Below are 13652 nucleotides of genomic sequence, written 5' to 3' on the forward strand. Positions count from 1 at the left end.
CAGACAAAGTGTGAGTAGAATTGTTGTATGCATTGTATAGCACTGGTGTTGCAGGGTTTGTGTGTACATACTAGTTTAACTTGGACCGCAGTCTGTCTGCATAGCTCTCAACTGTGGGCCTATCATCTTCATGGCCAGAGGTGTACCTATTATGTTTTATCTGTCTACCACACAGGTCTTTTGTCAGAGATTTCACTGGCAGTGCATGTGTTGAGTGCTATCAGTACATAGCTACATCAATTTCTGTTTCTAACTTCATATGCCTGACTAAGAGTAGGTTGCAGACTATCCTGTAACACCAGTGACTTGCTTAGTGTAAGACAACAGTTTTCCACATATGGGCCTGTGTTCCAGCCTCTGTCCTCTACCTACATACCAGGATTTGCACATATGACATGCTGTCAGGGATTGTTCTGTAGTGGGCTGTGGGTATGTCATACTGCCATTCCTGCCATCAGTCCACTGCTGACGTGTCCTCCACACATACGGTGGGGTTGGGGCCATGTATGTGAGGCTTCACCTACACAATACATGTATGCCCTTATACACTCCAGAGGCCAGTGAATGTAACAGTGGTATATGGCCCTGTGTTATTGAGTCTAGGGGGATGCACCATAACTAACCTAGGCTGTTACAACATGTGGGGGTATCAGGGGTAAGCTGCCTTAAGGTATCTGGATGTACATTACCATACAATCCACCTTGGGTAAATGCAGGCCTACCACCTCCTGCCATACAGACTGTTCTGTTTGTCGGTGTGCTTGTGATGGTGTCAGTTATGCCTTGTTATGTAACAGTTACATCCCATTGTGTCAGTTGAGGTCTTTACCCCCTAGGGATTGTGTACAGAGTGTAGATAGAGGCTGCTAAACTATACATCTGCATTACTTACTGTTAATTGTTTGGTATTCTGTGACTCAGTCTGTCTTTACTATTGAACTGCTTGAAGGCTTTGACCTGGACAGCAACATTTATAAACCTTTCCAGACTACTGTATTAGTATAACTGTTTCACAGTTGCATTAATCTGTTTATATGGATGTCAGTGTCTAAACAGCTGTATGGCATAGCATATACCACTGTAATAGTGCACAAATAAAGCATTCTCATTTATGCAAACCTGTGTGTGGTGTTATATCCTTTGACCTCTCTGTGGGTATATGATGCAGGCAATGATTGTCATTTGTATGGGTGGCTCATACAGTGTCCAGTTGGTAAGGTGGTAACTGCAAGCATAGTGGCTGTTCCATATTGTGTGAACCTTCTACATATGTGATTTACTATACATATCTCTGTATGTGTATGTGTAGTTACATATATATCTGTAAATATATATATATATATATATATATATATATATATATATATATATATATATATATGTTAGTGTCTATCTGTATCTGCAGATATGTGTCTGTGTATATGTATCCTAGGGATGTTGATTGCTTCCTCATTGTACATTCCCTATGGGAGCTAGACTGTACTGCATGATATGTTACTGATACCAGCCTGACATCATACAGGTGGGATGGAGTACCGTTAACATCTTGTGCCCATGTCATGTCATGTCCTGGTTATGGGATCTGCAACAGTTGGTAGTGTATGTCAGGGTGGACATGTTTAGCTGTGGGGGGATACCTATTCGTACAAGACGTATGTTATTTGGGGCCTCTCAACCCCATTAATGGTGCATGTGGACATATATGTTTTTCTTATGTTCCCATTGTTATCTACAGATGTATGTCCATATATACCTATATAGATATATATATCTGCTTACATATATATATATATATATAAAACCTACTGTATATATATATATATATATATATATATATAATATATATATATATATATATATAGATGTAGACATATATATATATATATATATATATATATATATATATATATATATGTGTGTATGTATAGATGTATGCATTTGTATGTATATATATGTTTATATTTATATTTATATGTATATATATATATATATATATATATATATATATATATGTGTGTGTGTGTGTGTGTGTGTGTGTATATATTTCTACATTATATCTATATCTACATATATAGATGTGTTATATCTATTTAGATATAAATATATATACATATACACACACACACACACACACACATACATCTACATGTTGGAATACATTCCCTGTACTGTTGAATGACTAGGCTGGATGATATGTTTGTGAAAACATCAAGGTTACGTCTATCTCAAATGGCTTAGTGGTACGTCACTTTGGCTATGGTGTGCAGGGTCCTGGGTTCGAGACTTGCAGAGGCTGTTTATTTTGTTGCTGGGCAGAACAAGGGCCATTGGATACAGAGTGATTAAGGCACTTTTAAGCAGTTGTAAGCTGGTTTGCACTGGTTTACGTGGGTTTGCGTGGAGGTAAGCACTGCTAACTTCTGGTTACTGTTTCTTATACTCAATTAGCTTTTAAATTGCTTAACCTGTGTAGGCATTGCTTACCCCCATGCAAACAGGCTTAAACCCGCTTACTGCTGCTTAAAAGTACTTACTCCTACTTACCCAGAGCTAATTTCTTTAAAAGAAAAGAAAAAAAAAGGGTTGATAGGAAAGTAGTGAAAAGGGGACACAAAGAGGGAAAGACAGTAGGGAAAATAGCCAGGGATGTGCAGGATGGGTGTAAGGTCCATAGCTGCCCATTTCCGCTACAGCAACAGCTGTGTATATACACTGAATTTGGAGGTAGATTTGGACACTCAAACCCCTGAGAATGGGGTGAGGACAACAATAATATGTTGCGATGCCAATTAGACCAGATTACATGTGTCCAGGGGACATGTGTGCGAAATGGACAGCTATGTATGGGGCGAGATTTTTTTGGGGAACAGATTGCCCTTTTTTATCAGGTGAGAGTGGGATGTTGGTGAGGGATAGTATGTATATTTGGGGAGGTAGGTTGGGTAGGTTAACAGACAAGACAAACAAGATGCATACAGGGGTGTCATATGACACATGTGGGGGGTAAACACCTTGATGGGGAGGGGTGTTGGGAAATCAGAATCCCATGAGTTTTCTAGTGGAAACAGTGGGACTGAGATCCTCACCCAAGGGCAGTCACCACTGCACCTTCACAGCCTCAAAGGTGGCTGTGCTGGGGGCTGAGTTGCAGAGCAAGGCTGACCCTCTAGTCATGACACATGGCCCTCAAGCTAGCATAGCAGAACTCTGACCTCCCTGTGGAGCTTGCTACACACCATGACCCAGACCTGGTGACAGGTTCCTGTCCACGCCCGCTCCAAGGGGGGATGAGCCCCATCCCCTGAGGTGGTTCCACCCGAAGATGGTAAAGGGCCAACGGACAAGGAGGTCCCGGGTTGGGCCCCAGACATGCTGTTGCCCAGTGTCATGGCCAGCTGAGGTGGGACAGGTGGGTCTGTTGGTACCGGCCTTCCTAAATGTGCTATAGTGTTTAGATGTTATCATCATTTGCGGGACAGTAATAGTCAGCACATTCCAGGGTTAGTTATATCAGCATGCATAGATATTCCCATTAACTCAGACACCAGATACAGAACAGTCGCATAGCAAATGGAACACATGCATATATGGGACCACAGTGGTAATAACAACAACATGCTGGTTCATTGATGGCACTATGCCACCAATGTTGGAAAAAATCAATATAGCACATGCATGGAAACAAATTTAAATATATATCAACCAATAGGACATAATCAGAAGAGTGGAGTCATTACATACCGGTTGAGGTGGGTATGTAGTTTATTGTTGGAGATCTGGTGAGGGGGGAGAAAGATGTCAATTAACAAGTATATTCCTGTAGTCCACATTACTTTCCTAGTCAGTGCTGTTGTCTCTATCTTACACGTATTACTACACTACCCTATAGCCTTAGTTTGGACAGTGATATGGCTGTCATCGTTATACATGAACAGGTTTTACCTGCAGTATACACCTCTTACCCGGTATACCTGTGGAGGGAATGTTTGTTAACACTGTTTCTACACATGCTCCCAGATTCTGGGTTGATGTTGTGCATATAGCTATCCAACTCTTTCTGCACAGCCTCTGGCCATGTCTTAACCTCATGCAGGGGTACCAGGACATATCTACACTATTGCCCTCTTCAACTTTTAGTGACTTACCACTCACATATACATGCATTCCTACACAGTTATATTATGTAGCACAGTGTGGGTGACAGTGATCAGTGATACTTTATTATTCAGAGCAACTGCAACACTCACAATTCCATACGATACCAGTGTAAACAGTACCAGTACAGGGTATCAAGGTTTTTATTTCTCTGCACAGTGTTTGTATCTGACATCCCTATGGGAGCAATATTTGTTAGTACTACCTGAATGTTGCCACACAAAGTCTCAGATTACACATTAGTATTATGCACATACATCTCACTCTGTTTCTGTGCACACTATGGTCACAGCGTGACAACATCGGGGTGTAGATAGGACATACTTGGCTTATTACTCTCATAACAGTTCCGGGAGTTGCTAGAGTGACAAGTTTGTTCTCATTGATGTGTGACAATCACTTGTATTCCCTGTTTCTGCCTAAACATCTGGGATCATCCCACAGACTTCCCAGGGGGACAGGGTGACAGGCAGTAGATATGGGCCCATATACTGGACATTCTGGTCTTATCTGTACAGTTGTGGGGTATGATTCTGTATGCAGCCTACTTCCACATCGAATACTTAGTAATGCTGTACAATTATATATTTTCTATTATTACTTTTTGTTTTGTTTTGACTTAAGACGAGTTTACGTTTGCTACTTCTACTACTATTGTCTGATCTGATTAATATACAGTGATTAACTAGAAATATATGGACTGAAAATCTTCTGCACAGAGAAGTTTCTTACACTGTTTTGTTTTTGAACCCACTACACTTTAATGGGTTGCTTTGAGACTTCGGGGATACCACGGAGATTACTTGTTTTTTACTATTACACTTTTATTTACTTACAAACTATATGCGACTATTCCTGCCATATTCTCCAGTGTATGCAGTGCTTGCCTTAAACAATACAGGTTTTATACAGGCAATTAATGTACTAATACTTTTAGATTTATTTCCTATGACAGTACATGCAAGAGTATTACTGATTTGCCTCATGTCACATCCTCTCCAGGCAACTTCCATGGGCCTCCTGGTTTGCGGCCCACTCACCTGCAGCTGTGGAGGACATAAGAGGAATATTTAGCCATACCTATCCATGATATACATGAGCTGGCAATTATTACACACATAGAGGAGTGATACTTACACACAGCTGGGACATCCCCTGCTGTTCTATCCTCTTGGATTCACTGCTCCAAGAGGTTCCCCTTATGCCACTTCAGGTCGGCATAGTGATGCCTGACCTGCTCACCAGTTCAAGGTATGCCAGTGGCACAGGTGAGGTCATGGACAAGACGGTCCCAGGCTTCCACCTTATATTGGGAACCCTGGTACTGGCCCTGCAGCAGTCTCTGCTCATGGTCTTTGACAAGGTGTCCTGCCATGAATCTGGACTCCTGGATGCACCAGTGCTGTGCCCAAAAGCATACTCCCTCTCCCCTTCCTGACATGGTGCCTGCAAATGGAAGCTAAAACCAGTTATGAGATGTATTCCCACCTGTTGGATTTAAGTAGGGCCAATTTCCCAAACTTCACCATGATTGGATGGTTTTGAAAAGGCTAGGGTATGGACAAACCTGCTTACCTAAGGTTGGCATTGTTTAAAGGGGTATTACACCTGGCACATTGAGTTAGCTGGCCTACACATTGCTTACACCGCCTAAGCTGGCCTGTGCAATGTTTAGCATTGCTTACATTAGATTTTGCATTTTATTTTCTTTCTGGCATTGATTTATTATTCATTACATCTTATATATCTGCCTGGTATCCATAATTCATGTGTACATACACTGTATGGGGGTCCTTGTGTTTTACTGGGGACTTCAACACTCTGTTATGTACACTGTATGGGGTCCTTGTGTTTTATTGGGGTCTTCAACACTCTATTACAATTAAACCTCACATCAGAGCTTACTGCTGTACTCCAGTTCACATATTTATGTTATGTAGTGGGTTATGGAACATATGACTGTATATTGATTCCTTTCACATGTTCTGTTTGATTTTACTATAGTGAGAACTTGTTTGGTGATACCTCATTATTTTGTACTATTGTGATGGCTTGGTGGGTGACAACTGTGACTATAGGGTCCTGGGTTCAAGACCTGCAAGGCTGTTTATTTTGTTGTTGGGCAGAACAAGGGCCATTGGATGGAGAATGATTAAGGCACTTTTGAGCAATTGTAAGTGGGTTTGCATGTGTTTGTATGAGAGTAAGCAATGCTAACCTCCGGTTAAATATGCTTACAGAGAGCTAACTTCAAAATTGCTTAACCTGTGTGCGCATTGCTTACCCCTGCACAAACGGGCTTAAATACGCTTACTAGTGCTTTAATATGCTTACTACTGCTTATTGATGCTTACGCTTGCTTACTAGTGCTTACTCCCACTTACAATTTCATCGGTTTAGACAGTAATATCTAATGGTTGTTGGGAAGGTGGGGGATTTGGAAGCTGTATGGAGTTGTCATTCATTACACATTTTACCTTCCATTTGTATTCATAATCCCAGTGTACATATACTGCATGGGGCACATGTGCTTATCTAGGGACTTTGCAATATTATGACACTGATACCTCACATGTGCATTTAATGCAGCACTCCATTTCACAATTATATGTTATTTAGTAGATTATACAGCAAAAAAATGTTCATAAACTGATTTCACATGGAAAATGGAATGTGCTGCAGTAGGACTTGAACCAGGAAAGCCTGCTCGTAAGGCAGATGCTCTGCCCACTACACTATTGCTATACTGCTTCATTTGCATATATCTTCCTTGTTATACTTTTCATCTATTTAAGCTGCATTAACCTTAGCTAAGCAATGGGCACACCCACACTCCTACGGTTAGCTTTAATCAGGTTCATAAAAAAAGGGCTTGTTTATTTTATATGTATTTACTATTGCTGTTGTTTATGTGGGGGAATGTTGCTGGGGGTATGTGGACACCTATGAGGAGTCTCACTCATTCCTTTGGCCTTTCTGCTGTTCTTCATTTCTTCATGTATATTCTGAGAGCTCTGCCCTCAGACACACCCTCTGCACTCGTACATGCTCCGTGTAAGATTAGGAGCTCAGGCAGTGTACCTTCATTAATATGCATGGTGTGCTGCCATCCTGCTCCTAAACGTCCGCATCCATGCAGGACTAAGCTAGTCCTGCACGGAAGATTAGTAAATCCAGGGGAATTGTATTTCATATTTTCTTAATTTTTCTATATTTCCATGTTGCTTATCTATATTGTATTAGCAAATAAGAGTAGATTAGCGTCATGGAGCTGATCCACACTATATTAGCAAATAACAGTATTTACCTGCTTATGTATGTGCTGTTGCATTATAATTCATCCTTTTCTTCATATAAATGTTTGACCATCAACTTAGCCTATATAAAACATTTACTTTAGCTGTTATGAGTGCTTTTATAGTATTTTACTATCATCCTCAAGGCAACTCTCAGCATGAAAAACTGGGGAATGGCAACTAACAGTGAAATAACTGAAAGTGAGCATTCCATCATATATCATACAGGTTGAGACAAATTCCTTACAGAAACTGTATGAGACTTACATGGGAAAAGTAGATAGCAACATTGTTGGTATGTATCAAAAAAAAACTGGAAATGAAGAAAGGGGAAAGAGCTGAAGGGCTGATTTGCCATTAATTGCATCTATGTTACACTATAAGAAGAAACAAATAATTCTGACATAACATTAATTACACTGGATGATGACAATTTTCTTTTAATATAAACATAATACATGATTGACAAAGAAACAGAGCTGAAACTGATTTTTATTGCTGTTTCTACACTTCTCTGAGTCCCAAGGCAATATGACTCTATTCAACAAGTCCAACTTCCCACTGCAACACTCGATGATTTTGTCTTTGTAGGAAATCTTTGCTGATACAGGTTTAACTATGCACTGGCAGTGATTATTTTGTTTTGGTAATTTACCCCCTTCTTAATAGCTGTGCAGTTGTTTAGTGGAAATTATACAATGACCCCCCATTAATATTCCAAAACATACATGCTGATTGGCCAGCGTGCCCTTTGTAAATTCCCACAATATACCAACTGAAAATGGTCCGGTCACCTGGACTTTTATCCGTTGGTATAAAGTGTTCAAAACCTTTTTTTTTTTTTTTTTTTTTTTTAATAAATAAAAAAAAAGAAAAAAACAGAGCAATGGAGACTTTCTTTTCTCTGTTGCTTCCATTTCAAAGCATTGATGTACTGGGTATGCTTAGGAGTGCAAGTCCCATATGCATGCGCAGTACATCAACACAAGGAAGCAGTATACCACCACCGGCGGAAGAACAGCAATGCGCCATTATACAAAGACATTTAAGAAAACTAAGTTTTTTTTCTTAAATAATGTCATTGTATAATAGCAATAACCAACTCTGTAGGTGTGGTATATTGAAATTTGCACATGGTTGGCTTTATTTAATCACTCGGGCTTCACCCTTCTGATTAAACCACACCAACCATGGGTAAATCTTCAATATACCATACCGTGTCGTCAGTTATTGCTTAAGTATAAATTCAGCAATATGGAAAGGTCAGGGAGCTTGGCCCTTGGTAAAAACACTTTCCATTACTTATTTAACCTCTGTTAAATGAGAAAATCTGACTTGGAACAAAAACAGTTTTCAGTAGATGCCCAGTGAAAAACCCTCCAGATGCATGTCTTTGTAATATGAGAGGAAACCCACACGAATGCAGGGAGAACATGCAGACTCTGCACAGAAGGCACCCCAGTCAAGAATCAACTGGAAAACATCTGGCTGTGGGGAAACAATGCTACCTCTGCACCACTGCACCACCCACTGTGAATTTGGACTTGTTTAGCTCAGTGTGTTGGGTCCCCTCTGAAATAAACAGTTGTGATTCATATAGGAAGCTAAACATTCATGGGTGCCAATGCAGATGGTCAGCATTAAAAAAAGGAGATCAAACAGTTACCGTACTTCTAATCTTTGCCCACTCCATTTGTAATTTACCCATTTTAATCAGATTTAACATGCTAATTTAAGACAGCTCTATCCCTATCCACATTTCTGACCTCCTTTAAAATGAGGAGATGAACTAATGGGAAGAAGACACATTTAAAATTACTGTGAGGGCGTGGATAAAAGATGAAAGGAGTACTGGAAAACAGTATGTAATACTGATACAATGTTAAGAGTGTGGTCCCTCCCAAAATGGAACATAATAAGATTGATCATAGTTCTTTTTCTTAAATGTTCCAAAGTTTCTCTTTTTCTGAAATAGGGCCTTTTGAGTCACTTGAGTCAGGTGGGTGAGCATCAGTAATGGGGGTGGAGTAGTCTTCCTTGGGATGGACAGCAAAGGTGAACTATTATACATACATTTTATAAGTAGTTCCTTGTTAGTCTAAAGCCAGTGACTATGGAGAGGATCATTATGCAGTTAATAAATAAGGATATAGGTAACCTATAGACTGGTAAATTAATCAAGTTCAGAATTGGCAAGGCAGGTCCTTCTTACTTATCTATATCTAATTCACTGGTTAGCAAATTGGCTCACAAATATAAACCAGGAAGTTAGGATGGGTGGCCCTACCTCTTACAAAAGATCTGTCACTATCAGTATACCCCTCACTTCAGTCCTTGGGTCACTCTTCTTTTGGATTTACTTCGTGTGGGTCAAAGCTAATGCTAAGATTTTATAGCTGACAAAGTTTGTAGATGACCATAAACTCAGTACCATCATTACCGCCCTAGTGGACACCAAGATCCTCCAAGATGGCCTCTTTGGAACAAATAGCTCATGGGAAAACCATGGATTAAAAAACTAAATGCCAAAAAGTAATTCTATCCTTTAGCAATCATGACTCACCTTATAACTATCACATTGATAACACATGCCCTTAAAAGTGATAAAATAGTTAGTGATCTGGCAACCGCCTATGTTGATCACCACATATCCACTGTTCTAAGAAAGTCTTTTATCACACAACATATATTTAAAATGATTTTGTCCAGATCCAGTGATGTAATCATTCCACTGTACTCAGCACACATAAAATTAATCATTGAATATATTACCCCTTTTGGTATTTACATGTCCAAACACTTGTCACAAGAGGAATGGCCACAACACTTTCTTACTAAATAAATACAAGGGACTACATCACAAAAACTGTGCAGACCATCTCAAAATCTTGTCCCTCTAGACAATATCATAAGGCTACTAAGAGGTGACTTGTGCCTCAGGTATAGAGCTCCAAAAGATCCTGTTCTGCCAGACCTGTTACACATTTGCAGGTCCAGTGGTATAAACACCCACTCTAGGAATCTCAGTCTCGTTTTTAAAATAAACAGAAGATTGAGGAATAGGTAGGTATGTATCACAGATAATGCTGCTACTATGAAACTGGCCTCCACAGCACACAAAGCAAAGTACTTCAGTAAGATTAATGCTTATTCTTGTTAAATACATCTAATATAAGCTACAAAAGCCTTTTCATACCTGTGTTTAATAATGAATGTATACAACAGTTTTATGTGATGTTTAACTATGTTGTGGAAAAGGCTTCTGAGGATTTTATGCAGAACAAACATCAGGTTCAATATAATTTGACTAAAGCCAAATGGCAAGCTTTAAAAGATTTATGTGAGAGGTATGAGATGTTTTCCAAGCCAGCAGATAAAGGGAATAAAATAGTTGTTATATATTACAAGCAATGTATGCAGATGTGTTATCAGCATTTGAGGGAACAGACTTTTTATAAAAAAAAAAATCTAACATTAAGGCTTGTAAGCAAGATTTTGTATAATATAAGAAGTTATTGCACAAGGGGCATAGGCTGGGTTATTTTTAAGAAAGAAGATGTCAATAAAAGGTTTAATATTGAAGATTGCAATATTGCTAGTTTTTACGGCATGCCTAAAGTTCATAACAGCCTAACAAATCCCCCTGGTCATCTGATTGTTTCAGCCTTCAAATATTTTTTGCATAATATTAGCCTTTCATTACATGACTACCTTCTTCCTTTGGTTGTTAAACTTCCCTCATATATTAGAGATAGTTCTGATTTTTTGGATAAGATCTCTCAACTTAGATGGACCACAGGTATGTAATGGATAACATTAGATGTCAAGAATGTTTATACTAGTATCAATCATGTTCATGTTATACGGGCATTGCATTATTTTTTGGTGATAGTCCCCTTTCTAGTTATGTAATTGAGTTATTACATTTTTGTCTTGTCAATAATTTTTGTATTTGATAATGGAAACAGCCATGGGGGCTCTGTTTGCCCCCATGTATGCTAATTTGATGATAACCCTGTTTGAAATTGAATATTTGTATAATCATAAGTTTTATGAATAAAAATGTTATTTATTATTTTAGGTACATTGATCATCTAATATGTATTTGTCATGATGGTTATAATGAAATTGTTAATTTTGTTAAGGATTTACAGAATAATAGACATAGTTTGTTTTTTGATGGTTTACACTGAGGAGAAGTCTTATTTTTTATTTAAAGTTGCAAGGCTTAAGTATTGGAGAAATAAGAACAACCATACATATGAAATTCTTGGATGGTGGACAGTACTGACATGGGTGTAGTTATCATCCCCCACATTTAATTTCCTCTTTGTCCTATAGAGAAATGTTACATTTATTGTACGTTATGTAGTAAGGAATCAGATTTTTTAATGAAGTTAAGAGGATTGTTGAGATGTGTAAAATTAGGGGATATACTAATGATATAGTTATTGAATCACTTTGGAAAGTTATGGGGAAACAAAGTAATAATAATATGTATTTGAATTGTAGTGGAAGACCAACTACCTCAATTAAGATATTTTAGTTGATGATGGGGGGTAGATAAAAGGACCATATGTTTTGTTACAACTTATAATGTTTTCAGTGATAAATTAAATGATTTACTTAGGTATTACTGGCAATTTTTCATAAGAAATTGTTAACTTTCTATGCTATTGAACAGGGTTTCTTTTGTTTCCTATAAACTTGGTCGGAGCTTGGGGGATATGTTGGTTCATAGTAGTTTTGTTTCCCCTGCTGTTTGAATCCAGTAGGTACTTTCCTCTGTTGGAGTTGGTCTATCTGTCAGTTTATTGTATGCTCTTTTTCTAAAATTAACAATATTAAGTTTAAACCTGTGAATATATTCACATGTAGCATTGAGAACATTATTTATGCCCTTAGGTGTCTGTATTATATTTTTTTAATATAGGAGAAAGCAAATGGGCCTTTAAATTGAGGCTTCAAGAACATATTACGGATATTAAGAGACATTAATCTGATAGTCCTATAGCCTTGCAATTTAAACATTATCATCAGGGTGATTTTTTATTATTACAGGGCACTATTATTGAGCAGGGGGTAGTCAGATTTGGGGAAAGTATTTTAGTTAAAGATAAATTATTATACAAGGAAACTATATACTTTGAAGTATGGTACTTTAATGCCTTTGGGATTAAATGCAGAATGTAATTGGAATTATTTATTGATTAATTGGTCATGTATATAGATTTATATATATATATATATATATATATATATATATATATATATATATATATATGGTTCTACCTCACATAAACGAAACACCACAACACCGACAACGCAATCACCGACACCACATAACCGACAGTACAAAAACACGAAATCCCACATGCCCGACAACGAAATAACCGACGGTACACAAACACGAAACCGCATACACTTCACACACCACAATCAACAACCAAAACACATTCCCCGTCCAAAAACCACATACACAACACAAGCACACCTAAATCCCTACAAACCCACACTAAACCACACATACACAACTACCTACAACCCTGACCCAAACCCTAACCCTAAGGTCCGTCACTCACACTTACCTGACCGCTCCTAACCCTAACTCACTTATCCGCCTAACCCAAACACAATCACTACCGACACTTACCTGACCCGCTCCCTAACCCTAACTCACTTATCCGCCCCTAACCCAAACACAATCACTACCGCACACTTACCTGACCGCTCCCTAACCCTAACTCACTTAACCCACCCCTATCCCCACTTACCTTTCGCACCCTAACGTCCGTCACTACCGCATACTTACACAGCCTTTTCCCATTTCGCATCCTCGCGTGGTGCTTTCATCTGTCGGGTCGGTCTTCTGCTTGTCGATCTTCTAGGTCCCGTCGCATCGGTCTTCTGCGCTGTCGATCTTCTGGGGCTCGCGATTTCCCTGTCGATGTTCCGGCGTGTCGTTGAAGTGAGGTAGAACCATATATATATATATATATATATATATCTACTGTTTTTAATAATGGTGTTTTACTCCTTGAACGTGTATTTGCCTAGGTGCTAGAGTTTATTTATTTTTTTTTGTGTTTTCGATCAGTAGCCAGTTGATTTATTTATTTGTTTTTTTATTAGTTGCGTTGGTCTACTTCTGTAGTTGTATTCAAATGTAATTTAGATTCAAGAATAGGTAAGTACAAATTC

The sequence above is a fragment of the Protopterus annectens genome, chromosome 6.part0 (assembly GCF_019279795.1).
Source record: "Protopterus annectens isolate FY-2018-M chromosome 6.part0, PAN1.0, whole genome shotgun sequence".
NCBI lineage: Eukaryota > Metazoa > Chordata > Ceratodontiformes > Protopteridae > Protopterus > Protopterus annectens.